At 38.2% G+C, this 21307-nt stretch overlaps 1 pseudogene; it reads left to right on the forward strand.

Moving 5' to 3' along the window:
* Positions 1-531: 531 nt before the first annotated feature.
* On the forward strand, positions 532-626 carry LOC147497705 (small nucleolar RNA R71; annotated as a pseudogene).
* Positions 627-21307: the final 20681 nt, after the last annotated feature.

A 21307-nucleotide genomic window follows, 5' to 3' on the forward strand; every position in this document is an offset into this window, starting at 1 on the left:
GTGGAGCTTAGTTAAAACTTTGTGTTGGCTTAACATATTGATTATTGTACCCTGGAGGTGTGACGTGTTGGTTATTTCTCCAACCGAAGTTGGGATTTTGTCTCCAAGGGGCGTTAGGTTTACTATTAATGGAACAAGCCTGTTCATAGGCTATAGGTGACGATGGGAGTCGGGATGCTCGAGGGGCTCCAACAGAAACTACATGGATTTGAATTTACATTCATGACGGGATAGGCTTTTGTTGAACAGAAATGGCCTCTACCTTTTAGTGAGTGATTCGATTAGAGTTTTAAGCTCGAGATTGTGTTTAATTTCAAACATACCGGGCGGCCTTAATCGTATTAGAAGAACTAGTGGAGCGGTGGATATCGGCACTACCCCCAGCTTGTTATTTCGCTTTAGTTTGATCCTCTAAAATTTTTAAGTCTCCAGGCTCCTTTGCTTAAGAAACTACCCCCATCATTATGTCTAGGACTTCTTTATGGTGGTGTAGAAGTCCTTTGAAAAGGCACGAACTAACGGTCTTTCGCTAAGTTATGATGTGGACACTCTATAAGGAGATCGGTGAAACGATTCCAAGCCTCTGAAAATGATTCATGAGGATTTTGTCGAAAAGAAATGAATCTTGGAAAGCATCTCATCCGTCTTTAGGGGTGGGTAAAAATGTTCCATAAACAATTTGAACAAGTTTAGCCCACGAAGTCCACGTAATTAGGCGTTTGGGCGCTTAACCAAGACGCCTTTATCGCCTAAGGTGAAAGGGAATACCTCGAGTTTAATTTGTTCCGCACCTCAACCGTAGGATGGTGGAATGTTGTTAGGACTTGTTCAATCCTACGCGATGTGCCGATAAGGTTTTTCATGGTCTAATCCATGAAAACGGGTAACAAATTAAAATATATGGGGGGATTCGAAATCCCCAATCGGTCCGCTAGAACGATGCAAGATTTGGGGCTATCGCCAAGGCTTTGTAGAAGTCGAGAGAGGAGTCTCTTCTTCGTCGGGCATTGTGTCGTGATGTGTGTGAAATAGTAGCTAGAGGTGTAGTGGGTGGTATACTAGATAGACTTGTTTGTTGACGTTGTTTGTGTAATTACGCTCGGTGTTTTTGTTCGCCGCACTTTAATCTTATACAAGGCTAAAACCAAATTTAGCTAAACACATCAACACTCCAAACAATTCGATATACTAGTATAAACCTCTAACAGGAGACGCGAGGTGTGGAAGAAAGGAATACCTGATTAGCGCCCCTTGCTTCGCTTTTATGAATAGCGCCTTGTTTACGGGTGTTCAAGTGTATATAACTAGTTAGAACACTGAAAAACTTGAAAAATCAAAGTTCGAGTCCAAAACTGTAGAATTACAGAAAAATTAGCAAAAGCGCTGGTGCGCCTCATCATGTATGGTCGCTCCCGGTAATTTTCAAATTACAGTGTTTTTAGGGCTGGTCGCTCCACATGGGGCTGGTCGCTCGAAGTTCCAGTATATAGATGCACTCCTTATAGGCGCGGTCGCGCTTAGTGTATTTTTTTGGAACTTTTGAACGCTCAATCGGAAAACCACAGTATGAATCAAACAAGGGTGGGTGGGTTTAATGGGACTTTAAAAAAAATACTTACACTATGAAAACAATGCGAAAGTGAAACTAAGATGGCAGTGGCGCCATTTGATAAACCATAAAATGAAATAGTTTACCTACGAAATGAACGATGAACTCAAAATGTAAGTAAACTAAAACTATAATTTACGTGCCTATATGTTTATCAAAGAATTCTACTCTCAATCCTATGAGATATAGTGGAGTAGAGTGATTCGTTCCACTCCTAGTCCTTCTGCATGTTAATGTTCTCTAAGTATAAGTATTCTAACTCTAAAGTCTAATGAGAGATTTACGAAAAGGCAACTAGACTACGATGCAACTACCCACAAGATGCACTAGTCAACTATCATAACAACTATGGGAATGCTACGTTGATTCGATGATAAGGAGTTAGAGGGGATTGATTCCACCTTAACTCGACTTAATCCTATTAACGCATTAATTGTCAGAATCCAATTGAACCGCTTTTGCAGAACAATTGGTTCTTCCTAATCCCTAATTACACATGACATTCCTACCAATTCATAACTAGCATGTGTGAACGATTAAACCCATTCTCATGGTGAACTAATCGCTTTCTAGAGTGGAAAGGAAATTACGACGATTCTACGATAGTCGGAATCAAGCTTTCATCAAGGCTTCTCAACCCCTCTAATGGAGGTTTAGCCGAGAATCATTACTAATCATTTCGATTAAATTTAAACTAAACATGATATAAAGAATTGAAATTTACTAATCTAAATTAAACAATAATTAAAATCTAATTAATAACTAAGAATTGAATAACAAGTAATAAATGAATCAGATCTAACACAAATGTAAATGACAAGAATCGAAATTTAACAACTAGCTATTTTATTAATCAAACTAATTAAGAGTAATGATTCTAATAGTTTAATCTAAAACAAGAATTGGATTTGAAATTAACTTAATTAAAACAATTAAATCTAGATCTAGAAGCTATTCTAATGGCTACTTTCTATTCTAAGCTATCTACCATTAACTATCTACCATTAACAAAGATCTAAGCTTTTGTTTTGATACTTTCAGATCCAAAAATCGTGCATGGGCTTGAGCCATGTTTTGGGGTCGGAGAATCAGCCCAAAACCCAATTCTTTTTCAAATCCGTAAAGGCCTCTTCAGCTGCAGTTGGCTTCAACAGACTTTTTGTCCACTTCTGCTCCTCTGATTGGATCACGACTTAGACCATTGGAAATCTCTTTCCGAGCCGGTCGTTTTGACATAAGGTAGGCCCCATTCCGAGGTCTGAGTCCAAAGATATGGCCTTCGGAAGTTCTGCTGACTTTGTGTGCTATTTCTGCCCGCGTCGACTTTTCAGCTTTTGACCGGGCTTTAGAAAGGCTTTGTCTTCTTGAATCTTGGCCTGTAATCACGGAACTCCTTAGTAACCGACCTTTGCTCCTTTATCTCGCTAAAGTGGCACATTTCTACACATAATAGACTTTGAAGCCTGAAATGCATAAAAACACGAATCGGTGTTAACTCTTAGTTATTACTCACATAATGGTCTAAAAGTATGTCCATTATGAGGGTTAAAACTACAGTTTTGGGCTCTTATCAAACCACCCCTAAACAGCATTTTGTTTGTCCTCAAGCAAAGATGAGAAATTAGAATAAGTGACCAAAATGGAGTTCTAACTACTCACGTTTATTTGAGCGACATTGCATTGACCATATGCAACAAGGCCTTTAAACCACTAGGAATTCCCTAGTGGTCGAAGTTATAGCCTCGGAGAGTTTTCCAAAGTTGAAGGTACTCACAAACTTCATCTATACTACAACGACTAAAAAATAAAACTATTGTTTCCTTATCCATGCTCTAAATTAACTATACCTCTCACTAGCAATGCATATAGAGTAATCAAGTCGACACCTAAGCTAATATATGCATAATACTCAATCATCTATAATAAACATATATACAATGCGTAATACTATGAAATGCCTAGCAGGTTCGTTTCTGAAACTTGGGATAGCGTCCTTAAGTAGGTTCTCACAATAATAGTCAAGATACAACACTATGATTTTTCCACCAAGTTCATTACTCCAAAGGTGTAAGTGGGCACACTTTACCTTACAAATCTCAATAACAACAAGGAAGTTCGGATTCGATCAAACACATCCGCCACTTACTATCACACTAACCTATTCCTAATTGAGCTAGAGGTCTTTATTAGGTATTTTCGGGATTAGAGATGGTTTAAGAAGGAAAGAAATGGATATTCAAAAGGACAAGTCCGAGATAATAGAGTCTTCATATTATGTAACTTAGAGAAAACCTTGTTATTTTCTTTTGCTTCTATACTTTGTTTCCATCCTTAGCCATATTGTTTTTTTCTTTTTCTTTTCTTTGGCTTTTGACTCCCTTTATTCTATTTTTGGAGTTTTTATTTTATTTCTATTTTTATTTTTCTTTTCTTTGGATGGAAACTTCTTCTCTTTATTTTCTGAAGCAAGTAACTAACTTTTGTATACATAGGTTTTCTCTTCTTCTTTCTTCCTCATTCTATTCTCAGACTTATCTAATTTGGGTAGGTTGAATTTCTTTTATTTTGTTTTGTTTTGTAACAGGGTAAAGGGTTTGTGGTTTATGAAAGGCTAAAGAAAGGTTCAGAGGGGCGACTAGCGGAAAATAATTCATAGGTTTGAATTTCTGGCTATATCGATCCAAAACGGGGCCTAAATTCTCGCTTTAAGATATGGCATAGTGATCAAGCAAGTGGACGGTGATTTCTCTATCGGATTTTACTTCTCCCTTGTGTCATTTCTCAAATGTTTATTTCATATAAGGCTTTAGGCTATATTCTCACAGGATTTGTAGAATAAGTACTCTAGCCTAGATTTCAGAAACTTACTACTAACAATCATAGATACTCATGTAATATATTTATAGATAGATGCAAAGATTATTACCTACATATTAACCTAAGTTTCTAACAATTATTCTGATGCAACAGCTACGTGAGACTTCTAGATTGTTAAGAGCATAGAGAAGGAAAACAATACCACTATTCCTAAGTGTATAGCATAACTTATTTATTTATATTTTTGAATTTTTGAAATTTTAACTAGAAAACAAATGCATATTATACATATCTATATCCTAACAGATGCCTTAATTACACGTGTTTCTATGCCCCCCCCCCCCCCCCCAAAACAAGAAGCATGCTTTATCCTCAAAGCATTGTAAATAAAAAGGGCAGGAAAAATACTATTGAAACGTGTGAAATTTAGGAACATCTGCAAAACAAAGTTAGAACGTACTTATAAAGGAAATAAAACTGACGCAACTCTATACGAGTTCTACCCATTATGGGGTTAACAAGAATGAAATTGCTTGGGACATAAGCAGACACTAACTATAATGAAAACTTACCTTATCTCCCGCATTACACATTATCTTCCTCATCCTCTTCTTCCATAAAGAAGTGAGGTTCCTTTAAGGCCCTGCCATGCCATGATAATTTTCAGGCTTCCCGCCATTTATCATCTATTATTGCTAACCTATTAAGAGCCACTTGGTCGACGGGGGTGTAGGGTGCAACTTGATGAGGTTGTATCCTCCACCTTGCCAAGTCATTGCAACGGAAGGATCGAATAATACTATTGGTGGGTCGCGATTAAAGGTGTCGCCGTAATCCAATCCGTGAAACGTGTACAAAAACAGGAAAGAAACATAGCATAATACGGGAAACTAGAACAGGGCATAAGAAGGAACTTATGCCTCATGCTATGGGATCGAGCTAAACTAGACATCAAGGTTCGGGAAGGTCATGACACATACGTCCCGTGGCTAAAGCAAGGAAAACACTGCAAGTGGCATCATTCACAGAAGAAAAACGCCATTCCCCTAAAATGTTTAGCATGATCCAAAACATAACAGTTCCTATGTTCATGGACAGGCTACCAAAAGTGACGTTATAGTCCCCTTGGTCCTCGATACGGAAAATGCCCGCCCCATACGACTCATGCAAAAACTCATAAGTGTAGACATACATATTATCTACCTAATAACACCATGGGTCTTGTATTTCAGCGGGCATAGCAAGTCCAAGAACAAATGCTAGCAAGAACCTGGTAATTTCCATTGGTTCATTATCAATGTTGATGGAGAACAATGGAGAACACTTGTTCTCCATCTGGTCTTTCAAAGAAAATGCAGTTATCGTAAAAATAAGATGCTAGTGTTGGAGAATAAAGTGCATCAGGTCTTACCATAAGCGGTTCCCAGCCAACGTATGTGATCGCCTCGCGAAACCAAGCACCATAAGTAGTGCTTTGGAACAAATCTTCGAAAGACTGTTTTGGTATCAATGTTAGAGATGTCATCTCAAACTTACGCTCTGGAATAGCTGCGAATGATACGAATAATTCCCGCATAAAACTGGAAATTTTTCTTGTCCACGGAAGTCGTAGCGCCGAAAGGCCTCGATAGCTGAAAAGTCGCCTCTGAATAGTTGGAATTTCCAGTGTTTGAGCACGGTCGCTGGCCGCTTCGGCTTAGGCTGAAAAGCGCCTCGATAAAAATTCAGAAAAAAAATTGCAGAGCACGAGTGCGCTCGGAGTTGCTGAAACTCGGAAAATGAGCCGAAACGAGGGAATCGCGGGAGTGAAAGGTGAGTGATGGAGGTTAGGTGTAGTGTGAGTTGTGAGTGTAGAATGTATGAAGTTTATATAGGTTTTAAGTTGCTAAAATGGATCGGGAAGTTGCCAAAACTAATTATGACAGTTTCCGGAAATCCTAAAATTTCCAAACCCGTAAACGGAAACAAATCATTTTCTTGATTCTAAATCAAACCTAGTATCTTTTAGGTTGAATTTATGATAGAATCTACCTATTTAATCGATATTTCATCCTACCATGATACTTATTCATAGATATGCCTAAACGGCCATATTTTCACCTTCACTCCGCAATAAATTCTAAGACGAGGGTCATATAAAAATCATGCTGGAATAGATAAAACCACCCCCAAACAATTTGGGAAGGTGGGATCAATATTAAACAACCACCATAATGAAAATAACCACATTATATTAAAAATTTCATTCGAAGTACATTTCACTACAAAATTCAAATTACGGAAATAAAACTTACATTAAAATAAATGACAGTAATGAAACTACAAATAAACATAGAACATCAAACGATGCTATCCCTAACAACTCCGGTACTGGTAGCAGAGGGCACACGGTCCGAGACCGCCTCTCGAAAGCACTGGATGGACTGGAAGACCATTCGCCTTTTCGGCGACATAGCCGTGTCTTGAGGGTGTATCCTCAGAAGGGGAATCCCCATGAGGTGGGAATCGTGTAAGCATCTCGGCCCGGAACTTGCGTTGAGCTTCTAGCTCGGCCCTCATTTGTTCCCACCTCTCGTCCTCTCTCTGGGTACGGACCTCAAAGTTATGATGAATCGTTGCCTGTCGAGTCCGGAGGTCTTTGCAGATAGTGTTGAGTTTAACGATGCCACGATGAATCACAGCCATACGTTCTGGCGTTTGACCAACACCTCTCCATGGCATCCGTGATCAAAACAAGTCAAATCCTCCTCATCCTCCGAGAAGGCATTCGATTTCCCCATCCTCCTCGGCATTCTCATTTCCACCGTCCTCCTCCTCTTCTTCTCTATCCTCAGCCAACCTCCAAACTCGTTGGACACACTCCCCTATAGATGCGTGGGTTTTGGTGTGTAGGGTGATGTACGACCTATCGACGCTTGAGTGCTCTCAACTTCAAAGATGATCTTGGTTATCAACACGGGGGAGAGGTGCAACAGACTTCCCCTACTCCCCTAATCATGCTAAATAAAACTCCAAGATGCAGAACTCATACTTCTGCTCCTGGAGTATCCATAAGATGTGGAGGCAGTTCAGGCCGATGTCGCTGACCTTCTCCTTCCCCAGGACGTTCCGACCAATCCACTGAGCTGTAGCTAGCTGGTTGGTTCTAAGGGAAGCCTGACGAACACAATGTGACCTCGCATTGTAGTTCCCTTCAGTAACTGTCTCGTTCATCAATGGCTCTACCCCGTTATGTTGGGACTCCTCCAACGTGACATCCAGATGGATTCTAGGCGGAATGCCTAGAATCTCAGCCAACAACCTAGTCGTCACTTCCTTCCTCCTCTTCGCCACCACAACAAAAATCCTAGTCCCTTCCAACTCCCTCAGATAGAAGAACCGTCGGACTAAGTCCTCATGGTAATAGGCTTCAGTCGAAAAGTACCACAAGCTATTCCGATCTCGACCGATCATTTCATCACCGTGAAAAGCGGCGCAGCGGGTCGCCTGTAAAAGCTTGCTCTGGTAAAATTCGGCGTTGTTGAGCCATTGGAAGTTTGGAATGTAGTGGCGGTTTAAATGGTATGTGGTGGTGGGATTTGAATCGACCGACTGAAGCAAACAGTGGTGGTGGTGGCGTGGTGGCGCGGCAGCACCAAAGTTTTGAATTTTCGGTGGTTTTTGCTTATTTAATTTGGTGGAGGTGGTGGTGGAAAGCTTTTAGATTAGATTTGAAATCGATTTGAATTGGGAGTAGGTTAAGAGTTAACACTGATTTATCAAATGGCGCCGCTGCCATCTTAGTTCAGTTTAGCATTGTTTTCATAGTAGAATTAGTCATTTTTAAGTCCCATTCAACCCACCCACCCTTGTTTGATTCATACCGCGGGTTATCCGTTTTCGTCGAAAAATTCGACAAAATTACACCGAAGCGATCACGCTTATATAAAGCGCACCTGCGCCTATAGTTCACGGAACACGAAGCGACCAGCCCTCGGACCGAAGCGACCCACCCTAAGTTATCGGACCACGAAGCGACCGCTTCTATGCGAAGCACGGTTGTTCTAAGCCAAAAATCCCGGATTTCAACGGGTTTGTTTCAAACTTCGATTTTAAGTTTTTCGGTGTTCTAACTTGTTATTTACAATGAACACGCTGCATTACACAAGACGCTATTCATGTTTAAGCAAGGACGCTTATCGGGTATTCCTTTCCTCCATACCTCGTGATCTCGATTCCATGTGTTCATACTAATATATCAAGATTGTTTGGATTGTTGTCGTGTTTAGACTTAGACTTGCATGAGATTAAGGTCCGGTGGGAGAAAACACCGAACGTAATTAACCGTCCAACGCCAACAAACAAATCTATTGAGTATACCAATCACTACACCTCTAACTACTATTCCACCAACCACACCTGACACAATGGCTGAAGAAAGAGAGACTCCTCTCTCCGATTTTTACAAAGCCTTGAGCGATAGCCCTGAATCTTGCATCGTTCTAGCAGACCCAGTGGGGGATTTTCGAATCCCCCTAAACATATTTAATTTGTTACCCGTTTTCCATGGTTTAGGCCATGAAAAACCTTACCAACACATGCGTAGGATTGAACAAGTTCTTACAACATTCCATCATCCTACGGTTGGTGCGGAACAAATTAAACTGAGGGTATATCCCTTCACCTTAGCCGATAAGGCAACGTCTTGGTTAACTGCCCAAGCGCCTAACTCTGTGGACTTGTGGGCCAAACTTGTTCAGCTGTTTATGGAACATTTTTACCCACCCCTAAAGACGGATGAAATGCTTTCCAAGATTCACTTCTTTTGACGTAATCCTCATGAATCATTTTGAGGCTTGGAATCGCTTCACCGATCTCCTTATAGAGTGTCCACACCATCACCTAGAAAAAGACACGTTAGTTTGTGCCTTTTCAAAGGACTTCTACACCACCATAAAGAAGTCCTAGACATAATGAATGGGGGTAGTTTCCTAAGTAAAGGAGCCCTCGTGAGGCATATAAAATTTTGGAAGATCGACTAAGCGTAATAATAATGGGGGTAGTGACGATTACTCCGCCCGCTAGTTCTTCTTCAACAGTTAAGGCTACCAAGATGTTTGAGGTTAAATCGGATCCCGAGCTTAAAACTCTAATTGAATCCCTCACAAAAAGGTAGAGGCCATTTCTCGTACAACAAAAGCCTATCCCCGTCATGAATGTAAATTCAAATCCATGTAGTTTTGTTGAGTCCCCGAGCATCCCGACTAATCGCCCTATAGCCTATGAACATTCTTGTTCCATTAATAGTGAACCTAACGCCTTTGGAGACAAAATCCCAACTTCGGTTGGAGAAATAACCAACAAGTCACACCCACAGTGGGTACAATAATCAATATGTTAGGCCAACGACGCTTATAACCAAGCTCCACCACAACAAGGACAGGATCGTGGTAATTATAATAATTATAACAACCAAGTGCAACCTCGACAAAGTCAAGCACAAGGTCAATGTAGTTATAATAATTATAATGCTAATAGAGGTATCGTTGGGTAAATAATAACTATCACAATCCATAAATAATCAACGCGAGATAGTTCCAATTACACCCCCGCGTGACTACTACACCCACACAACCGGATCGTCTTGACACCTTCATACAAGTGAGCAAACAACTTTTCCAAACCATGGCTCAATCTAACCAACACATTCTACAATCCGTTAATAATTTAAACCAACAGTTAGCCCAAAAGAAAGCCCAACCAAATGGCGTGTTTCTAGGCCAAGCGATACCCAACCCTAGAACAGCAAACACAGCCTTTGAGGTAAACGATAATACTAGTACGGAAACTACATCCGTAGGTCAGCTAAATGCCATCACCACTCTCCGCTCGAAGAGTGGTTGATAACAAAGTAGCTATGCCTATAGTTACCCCATCAAGATTCCCTACACCGGATATCGAACTAGATACCGAAATAGAAAATCAAGAACCTACCTTTGTAGAGGTACCGGTTAAACCACAACCTAAGAAACGTAAAGCCAAGGTTACACATCAAGTCGAGCCATACGCTAAATATAGAGTTTAAACCACCGTTCCTCTAAATTAGCCATGCTAACCGGGGATACTAACTTTGAGGAGATTAGGAACGTTTTCAAAAATCTAACGATAAACCTTCCTTTTCGCGAAGCTATAAAAAAGCTACCTAACCCGCTTAAGTTTCTTAAGGAGTTGTGCACTACTAGGCGAAGACCAACATACCTAAAGGCGCCTTTCTAACTGAGCAGTTCCCAACTTTTCCGAAAATAATGGAATTGTTAAGTACAAGGACCCTCGGTCGCCCCCTCTTGCACAATGCACCTTAGGAGATTCTCACAAGACGACCGCATTTACTAGACGGGGCTACTCGAGATGCAACCTACTAAAATGACATTGCAATTAGTCGATCGGTCTATTAAGTATCCTAAGGGTGTGGTTGAAAAACGTCTTTGGTTAAAATCCAAAATTTTTACTACCCAAACCGACTTTGTTATCCTCGACCGTAAGTCACTAACGACTCGTACCTATCATTTTTATGCCCCTTCTTGGCTCACGCCAACGCGGCTCATAAACTGCCACGGTTGATGGTTCGATGTCCTTGTCCTTTGGCCATCTTTCTCGTTGAGGTAAATGTTTTCAAAACGAGGACACGATATCTCGATTCATCTACAAATGGCGAGGTTAGCATGATCGAGAGCTTAGCTCAAGATTACTTCAAAAACATGTTTACGGAGAAACAAATTAACAAATTCCTTTCCTTCGAAATTTCGACTTTAACAATGACTCCCACGGTAGTAGTACTAAATCGAAGAAGAATTCTACAACTCTTTTGCACCGCTTCTTTACCACTTCGAGTCCCCCTTGCCAACAACCATTCATCCCTTTGATGCTTATGACAGAAGATGAATTTTTCAATCTCTATCCCAGTGATCCTTTTGACCCACCTATTGAGGAATGTCTTGCATATATCAAGATTTCTGATGATATGGACTTGAGAGCTCTAGCTGAGAATCATTCACCTACCGTCACCAATATTTCCCACCCTCCACCTTTTCAAAGGAACCTCGAGTTTGCACTCGATCCTTTAGTTTCTCCTGTGGTTCATGATTTTTTAAATCCACCTAATAAACAAATACTTCCCAAGGATAAACCACTTGACACCTTCATTTTCAGACTTGAGACAGTCCCTAACTACACCATGAATGAGTTTTATGCTAAACCCACATCCTCATTTTTTCCATGCTTTCCCTTTAAAACTTATCCCAATCCACCATATTTTCCACAACCATTCACTTTTCCACACTTATTTACTAGGTTACCCTCTCGTTCAAAGATGAAACATAAGGTGCATGCTCGGTTATGTTATAGGTCTATCCGACTTCGCTTTCATTCCACTAGGCTGCGTCATAGGAAATCTTGGTGCTTGATTGTGTTTGGATATGTTTTCTGCGATATTTATTTATGGAACGATCCACAACTATTTCGGTTGTTGATATATGATAAACTGCATATTCATACATATATTTAGATAAAGTCTCAAGTATCTGACTATAAACGACTCAATTTTTGTGTTTGGTGCATTTCCTTTCATTTCTATATATTGGTGAATGCACCATTCAAGTAACCGGGCCCTCCCTTTGGAGTGTGTGGTTATAAGTACCGGATCCTAAGTCCACAGTTCACATAATTCACGTTTTCCACTCTTGCATGTTTTCTTGGTTTTTGAGTCATGTTTCTCTATGGTGTGAATTATGTCTTTACTGCTTATTGTTTTCCTTTATATTAAACCTAATTCATAAAAAGTAAAAAGTTTAAAGCTATAAAAATAGTAATCTAGCAAGTCTCGAATCGACCTTAAAAGACCCAAGTTTTTTAGTACAATACCAACTTTCTAGAGTATAGGCCAAACAAAAATTTCAAACTTAAAAAGAGTTTTCCAATTTTGTTTGGGGGTATGATTTTGGTATTCATTTCAAATCTTGTTGCCACCCCTAAGCCTGTCATGTTTACTCGGTAGAGTTTGTGTTAGTTAGTACGTAACAGTTTAATTGTGCTTCATATTATCATATCATCTTTACAATATTTACATTACAGTGCGCCAATTTTGCCACGTTTCTTTGGTAAATTCTTTCCTTATCTCTTTACACTTTGAGGACAAAGCGTTCGATTGTTTGGGGGTGGGATAAAAACATTTGCAAAAATTAGACACTTTTAGGATGTAAATTATGCACTTTTAATTATAAAATGTTAAAAATTATAAAAATTAGTTAGTTACATAATTTAATTGTGCTATTGAATTGTTTCATGAACCCTGATAAATGATAAAATTAAATAGGTTACCTACGAAATGAACGATGAAACTCAAAACGTAAGTAAACTAAAACTAATCTTATGTGTCTAATTTATCAAAGATTTCTCTACTCTCAATCCTATGAGATATAGTGGAGTAGGAAGTTCGTTCCACTCCTAGTGCTCTAGCATGGAATTGTTTTCTAATCTAATTAATTGGTCTTTAAGTCAATGAGAGCTTTACGAAGGTGTGTTATACTACGATACCTATATGAAATTGATTATGTTGAATCTAACTACGAATGCTATGAAATATGATTGTTTTGAGTATAGATAAAGGATTAGAGGGGAATTGAATCCACCTCGAATCCAACTTAATAGCCTAGCATAGATTCTTGTATCTCGATTCTTACGTTCTACAAGAAGAAATTCGAGTTCTAATCCCTAGTGTTCATGGCATTTCTACCGAAAGTACTAACTAGCATGTGAGGTCGTCCACCCATTCTCATGGCTTAATCACGACCTTCTAGATTGGAATAGATTCTACAATGCTTCTACACTATACCACTAAGTTTTCATCAAGGCTTCATCAACCCCTCTAATGGAAGTTTTAGCCTTGAATCATTCCGCAATCATTCCCATATGAATCTAAACTAAACATATTATCAATTTTCGAAATTTACTAATCTAAACTAAACAATGATTAAATTCTAATTAACAACTAAGTAATGGTAACCAACAATAATTAAAACTAGATCTAATAGATTGAAATAACACAATTCAAAATCGATAAAATAATTATTTTATTTATCTAATCAATCAAGAACAATAATTCAAAGACTTAATCTAAAACAAGAATTGAAAATGGAACTAAACTTAATTTAATTAATAAAACTAGATCTAGAATTATCTATATTGATTTAGGTCTAACTAGCTACCCCTAACAAAGAGCTAAGCTTTGGTTTTTATATGTCTAGATCCAAAAATCGTGCATTGGAAAGCTCTTTCCGAGTCGGTCGTTTTGACATAAGGTAGGCCCCATTCCGAGGTCTGAGTCCAAAGATACGGCCTTCAGAAGTTCTGCTAACTTGTGTGCTATTTCAGCCCGTGTCGACTTTTCAGCTTTTGACCGGGCTTTAGGAAGGCTTTGTCTTCTTGAATCTAGGCCTTTAATCACGGAACTCCTTAGTAACCGACCCTTGCTCTTTTATTTTATCTTGAAGTGGCACATTTCGCACATAATGGACTTTGAAACCACGAAATGCATAAAAACACGTAATCAGTGTTAACTCTTAATTATTACTCACATAATTGGTCTAAAAGTATGACTACTACAAGGTTAAAACTACAGTTTTGGGCTCTTATCAAACCACCCCCAAACAGCATTTTGCTTGTCCTCAAGCAAAGATGAGAAATTAGAATAAGTGACCAAAAATGGAGTTCTATCTACTCTCGTTTCGCTGAGTGCGATTGCATTGACCATATGCAACAAGGCCTTAAACCACTAGGAATTCCCTAGTGTGGACGAAGTTATAGCCTCGTGAGAGTTTTCCAGTGAAGGTACTCACAAACTTCAACTATACTACAACGACTAAGAAATAAAACTATTGTTTCCTCATTCATGTCCCAACTATCTATACATCTCACTAGCAACTGAATAAGAATAACTAAGTCAAAACCCTAAGCTAATACATGCATAATAATCAATCATCTATGATACAAATATAAATACTACGAGTAATACTATGAAATGCCTAGCAGGTTCGTTTAAAACTCGGAATAGTGTCCTTAAGTAGGTCCTCACATAAATGTCAAGACAAAAACCACTCTGATTTTTCGGCTCAAGTTTCGCTACTCCAGTGTGCAGTGGGCACACTTTACCTTACAATCTCAATGACAAACAAGGAAGCCGGAGTCGATCAAACACATCTGCCACTTACTATCACACTAACCTAATCCTAATTGAGCTAAAGGTCTTTATTAGGTGTTGCGGGGATTAGGAAATGGTTTAAGAAGGAAGGAAATGGATATTCAAAAGGACAAGTCTGAGATAATAGAGTCTTCATATTATGTAACTTAGAGAAAACCTTGTTATTTTCTTTTGCTTCTATACTTTGTTTCCATCCTTAGCCATATTTTTCTTTTTCTTTTCTTTGGCTTTTGACTCCCTTTTATTCTATTTTTGGAGTTTTATTTATTTCTATTTTTTTTTTTTCTTTTCCTTGGATGGAAACTTCTTTTCTTTTTCTGAAGAAACTACTAATTTCTGTTTACACAGGTTTTTCTCTTCTTCTTTCTTCACTCATTCTATTCTCAGACTTATTCTATATTGGGTAAGTTGAATTTTTTATTTTGTTTTGTTTTTGTTTTTGGGTAAGGATTTGTGGGTTATGAAAGGCTAAAGAAAGGCTCAGAGAGGGGGACTAGCGGAAAATAATTCATAGGTTTGAATTTCGGCTATATCGATCCAAAGAGGGCCTAAATTCTCGCTTAGGATATGGCATAGTGATCAAGCAAGTGGGCGTGTGATTTCTCTATCCGGATTTTACTTCTCCCTTGTGTCATTTCTCAATTGTTTTAGCTCATATAAGGCTTTATGCTATATTCTCACAGGATTTGTAGAATAAGTACTCTAGCCTAGATTTCAGAAACTTTCTTGCTAACAATCATAGATACTCATGTAATATATTTATAAATAGATGCAAAAATTATTACCTACATATTAACCTAAGTTTCTAACAATTATTACGATGCAAAAGCTCATTGAGACTTCTATATTGTTAAGAGCATAGAGAAAAGAAAACAATACCAATATTCCTAAGTGTATAACATAAACTTATTTATTTATATGTTTGAAAATTTTTGAAACTTTAACTAGGAAACAAATGCATATTATACATATCTATATTCTAACGGATGCCTTAATTACACGTGTTTCTATCCCCCAAACAAGAATCATGCTTTGTCCTCAAAGTATTGTAAATAAAGAGGGTAGGAAAAATACCATTGAAACGTGTGAAATTCGGGGAACATCTGCAAAACAAAGTTAGAACGTACTAATATAGAAAATAAAAACTGACGCAACTCTATAAGAGTTCCACCCATTATGGGGTTAACAGAATTAAATTGCTTGGGACATAAGCAGACACTAACAAAACTAAAAACTTACCTTATCTTGCTCTAATTGTTGTTGTTCATAGGCGAGAGGACAATAGGAGTCAGGGTGCTCAGGACTCAAACAGAAATTACATGGGTTGGAGTTGACATTCATGACGGGAATAGGCTTTTGTTGAATAGAAATAGTCTCTACCTTTTTATTTTTAAGTTCTGGATCGGGTTTCATCTCAAACATACCGGCGGCCTTAACTGTTGAAGAAGAACTAGCAGAGCGGTGGATATCATCACTCCCCCCCCCCCCCCAATTGTTATTGCGTTTAGTTTGATCTTCTAAAAATTTGTAAGCCTCCGAGGCTCCTTTACTTAGGAAACTACCCCCATTCATTATGTCAAGGACTTCTTTATGGTGATGTGTGAAGTCCTTTGAAAAAGGCACGAACTAACGTGTCTTTTGCTAGATTATGGTGTGGACACTTTATAAGCAGATCGGTGAAACGATTCCAAGGCTCAGAAAATGATTCATGAGGGTTCTGTCGGAAGAAATGAATCTTGGAAAGCATCTCATCCATTTTTAGGGGTGGGTAAAAATGTTCCATAAATAGCTGAACAAGTTTAGCCCACGAGTCCACAGAGTTAGGCGCTTGGGCAGTTAACCAAGACGCTGCCTTATCGGCTAAGGTGAAGGGAAATACCCTCAGTTTAATTTGTTCCGCACCAACCGTAGGATGATGGAATGTTGTAAGAACTTGTTCAATCCTACGCATGTGTTGGTAAGGTTTTTCATGGCCTAAACCATGGAAAACGGGTAACAAATTAAATATGTTTGGGGATTCGAAATCCCCACCGGTCCGCTAGAACAATGCAAGATTTAGGGTTATCGCCAAAGCTTTGTAGAAGTCGGAGAGAGGAGTCTCTCTTTCTTCACCATTATGTCATGGTATGGTTGGTGGGATAGTAGTTAGAGGTGTAGTGATTGGTATACTCGATATGTTTGTTTGTTGACGATTAATTACGTTCGGGTGTTTTTCTCCGACTGGACCTTAATCTCATGCAAGTCTAAGTCTAAACACGAAAAAAATCAAAACAATCTTGATATATTAGTATGAGCCTCTAACCGGAGATCGAGGTATGGAAGAAAGGAATACCGATAAGCGTCCTTGCTTCGCTTTATGAATAGCGTCTTGTTTGGCGTGTTCGGTGTAAATAACAAGTTAGAACACCTGAAAAACTTAAAAATCGGGTTTGAAACAAACCTGTTGAAATCCGGGATTTTTTGGCTTAGAAGGCGCGCTCGGATAGGGCGTGTCGCTCCTTGTTCAGTGAATTAGCGTGGGTCGCGCTCGGTGTAAATTTGTCGCGGTATTTTTCAACGCTGAAACGGATAACAGTCATACTTTTAGACCAATTATGTGAGTAATAATTAAGAGTTAACACTGATTACGTGTTTTTATGCATTTCAGGCTTCAAAGTCCATTATGTGCAGAAATGTGCCACTTTAGCGAGATAAAGGAGCAAAGGTCGGTTACTAAGGAGTTCCGTGACTGAAGGCCAAGATTCAAGAAGACAAAGCCTTTCTAAAGCCCGATCAAAAGCTGAAAAGTCGACACGGGCAGAAACAGGACACAAGTCAGCAGAACTTCCGAAGGCCGTATCTTTGGACTCAGACCTCGGAATGGGGCCTACCTTATGTCAAAACGACCGGCTCGGAAAGAACTTTCCAATGGTTTAAGCCTAGATTCAATCAGAGGAGCAAAAGTGGACGAAAAGTCTGTTGAAGACAACTGCAGCTGAAGAGGCCTTTTTGGACTGAAAGAATTGGGTTTTGGGCCTGATTCTCTGGCCCGAAACTTGGATCCAAGCCCATGCACGATTTTTGGATCTGAACATATAAAAACCAAAGCTTAGCTCTTTGTTAATGGTAGATAGTTAGACCTAGATTAAAGATTAGATTAGTAGCCTCCATTAATTAATTCTAGATCTTGTTTTCCTTAGATTTAATTAGTTTAATTTAATTATTTTCATATCTTTTTTTTATTTAATTCCTTGAATGATTGTTCGTCATTTAATTAGATAAATAAAATAGTTATTATTATTCAATTTCAATTTTTGTCATTTGCATTTATAGATCTAGTTTAAATTCTTGTTCTTATTTCATTCTTAGTTAATTAATTAGATTTCAATTATTGTTTAATTTAGATTAGTAAAGTTAGAATTTTGATATGATGTGTAGTTATAATTCAATGGGAAATGATGGGTTGATGATTCGAGGCTAAAACCTCCATTAGAGGGGTTGATGAAGCTTTGATGAAAACTTAGTGGTATAGTGTAAAAAGCATTGTAGAATCTATTCCACTCTAGAAGGTCGTGATTAAGCCATGAGAATGGGTGGGACGACCTCACATGCTAGTTAGTATTTGGTAGAAATGCCATGAACACTAGGGATTAGAACTCAAATTCTTGCAGAAGAACGTAAGAATCGAGATACAAGAACCTATGCTAGGTTATTAAGTTGGATTCGAGGTGGATTCAATTCCCCTCTAATCCTTTATCTAGATTCAAAAACAATCATATTTCCATAGCATTCGTAGTTTAAATTCAAATAATCAATTTCATATTACATCGTAGTATAATTCCCCCTCGTAAAACTCTCATTAGACTTAAGACCGACTAATTAGATTAGAAAACATTCCATGCTAGAGCATTAGGAGTGCAACGAATTTGTTACTCCACTCTATTTCGATAGATTCGAGAGTAGAAACTTTGATAAAAATAGACACTTAGAAAGTTTTAGTTTACTTACGTTTTGAGTTCATCGTTCATTTCATAGGTAGATTAATCAATTTTATCTTTTATCACCACCCATACACTTTCGGGACTGATGAGGTCAGTAGATACCCTGGCTGGTAGTGTTGACGAGATTAAAGAGTGGGTAGTCAGGCTGGAGAGTCAACCGAGAGGCGGACGAACAAATAGAGGACGTCGTAACGTCAGAGGCCACCACGAGTAGTTTTGAGCACTGTTTGCTCAGTAGGATTAGTTCCTTTAATAATCCTGTATTTGTTTTGTTTCTTGAACTAATTATATTTGATTTTCTCTATTTTGTGAGCTTAACCTTTATATGTAATGAGGAGAAAGATCAAAATATTGATATTCGCATCAATGGTAATATCCTACCTTTTTCTCATCTATTTCATTTACTTCTTTATACATTAAGGTCAATGCATGTATAAGTAGGGGAGGGTGTACTTGAGAAATGAATTTGAAAATTAGTTTTCAAAACAAAAATATTTTTGTTTCTATATCAAGATAGCATGAGAAAAATGAATTTTAATGATGAGTCCGGGATATATATTCTATACTGCTTAGTGTTAAGTTTGATAGATAGTTGATATTATTGATTTCATTACCGCTTAGACTATTTATTATGCTCGGACATAGATCTTGTTGATAGAATTCTTTATCAAGGCACCACCATAATACTTGGTCAGTTTTGTGTACTTTTGCTAGAAGAGAGATTAGAAAACGTTCCACTCCTAGTGCTCTAGCATGGAATGTTTTCTAATCTAATTAGTCGGTCTTAAGTCTAATGAGAGCTTTACGAAGGGTGTTATACTACGATACCTATATGGAATATATTATGTTGAATTTAACTACGAATGCTATGGAAATATGATTGTTTTTGAATCTAGATAAAGGATTAGAGGGGAGTTGAATCCACCTCGAATCCAACTTAATAACCTAGTATAGATTCTTGTATCTCGATTCTTACGTTCTTACGGCAAGAATTCGAGTTCTAATCCCTAGTGTTCATGGCATTTCTACCGAATACTAACTAGCATGTGAGGTCGTCCACCCATTCTCATGGCGAATCACAACCTTCTAGATTGGAATTGATTCTACAATGCTTCTACACTATACCACTAAGTTTTCATCAAGGCTTCATCAACCCCTCTAATGGAGGTTTTAGCCTTGAATCATTCCGCAATCATTCCCATATGAATCTAAACTAAACATATTATCAAAGATTCTAAATTTACTAATCTAAATTAAACAATAATTAAATTCTAATTAACAACTAAGAAATGGTAACCAACAATAATTAAAACTAGATCTATATATTGAGATGACAAAATCGAAATTAACAAAATAACTATTTTATTTATCTAATCAATCAAGAACAATGATTCAAAGACTTAATCTAAAACAAGAATTGAAAATGGAAATAAAACTTAATTAAAATACTGGAAACTAGATCTAGAATTATCTATATTGTTTAGGTGTAACTAGCTACCATTAACAAAGAGCTAAGCTTTTCTTTTTATATGTCCAGATCCAAAAATCGTGCATGCACTTGGAGCCATGTTTTGGGCCAGAGAATCAGGCCTAAAACCCAATTCTTTCAGTCCAAAAAGGCCTCTTCAGCTGCAGTTGGCTTCAACAAACTTTTCGTCCACTTCTGCTCCTCTGATTGGGTCAAGGCTTAGACCATTGGAAAACTCTTTTTGATCCGGTCGTTTTGACATAAGGTAGGCCCAATTCCGAGGTCTGAGTCCAAAGATATGGCTTTCGGAAGTTCTGCTGACTTGTGTGATGTTTCAGCCCGCGTCGACTTTTCAGCTTTTGACCAGGCTTTAGAAAGGCTTTGTCTTCTTGAATCTTGGCCTTTAATCACAGAACTCCTTAGTAACTGACCTTAGCTCCTTTATCTCGCTAAAGTGGTACATTTCTGCACATAATGGACTTTGAAACCTGAAATGCATAAAAACACGTAATCAGTGTTAACTCTTAATTATTACTCACATAATTGGTCTAAAAGTATGACTGTTATAGGGTTAAAACTACAGTTTTGGGCTCTTATCAAACCACCCCCAAACAGCATTTTGCGTGTCCTCAAGCAAAGATGAGAAATTAGAATAAGTGACCAAAAATGGAGTTCTATCTACTCGTTTATTTGAGTGCGATTGCATTGACCATATGTAACAAGGCCTTAAACCACTAGGAATTCCCCCTAAGTGGGCCGAGTTATAGCCTCGTGAGAGTTTTCCAGTGAAGGTACTCACAAACTTCAACTATACTACAACGACTAAGAAATAAAACTATTGTTTCCTCATTTATGTCCCAACTATCTATACATCTCACTAGCAATTGAATAAGAATAACTAAGTCAAAACCCTAAGCTAATACATGCATAATAATCAATCATCTATGATACAAATATAAATACTACGAGTAATACTATGAAATGCCTAGCAGGTTAAGTTTCAAAAACTCGAATAGCGTCCTTAAGTAGGTCCTCACATAAATGTCAAGACAAAAACCACTCTGATTTTTCAGCTCAAGTTTCGCTACTCCAGTGTGTAGTGGGCACACTTTACCTAACAATCTCAATGACAAACAAGGAAGCCGGAGTCGATCAAACACATCTGTCACTTACTATCACACTAACCTAATCCTAATTGA

This window comes from Coptis chinensis, chromosome 5 (assembly GCF_015680905.1).
Source record: "Coptis chinensis isolate HL-2020 chromosome 5, ASM1568090v1, whole genome shotgun sequence".
NCBI lineage: Eukaryota > Viridiplantae > Streptophyta > Magnoliopsida > Ranunculales > Ranunculaceae > Coptis > Coptis chinensis.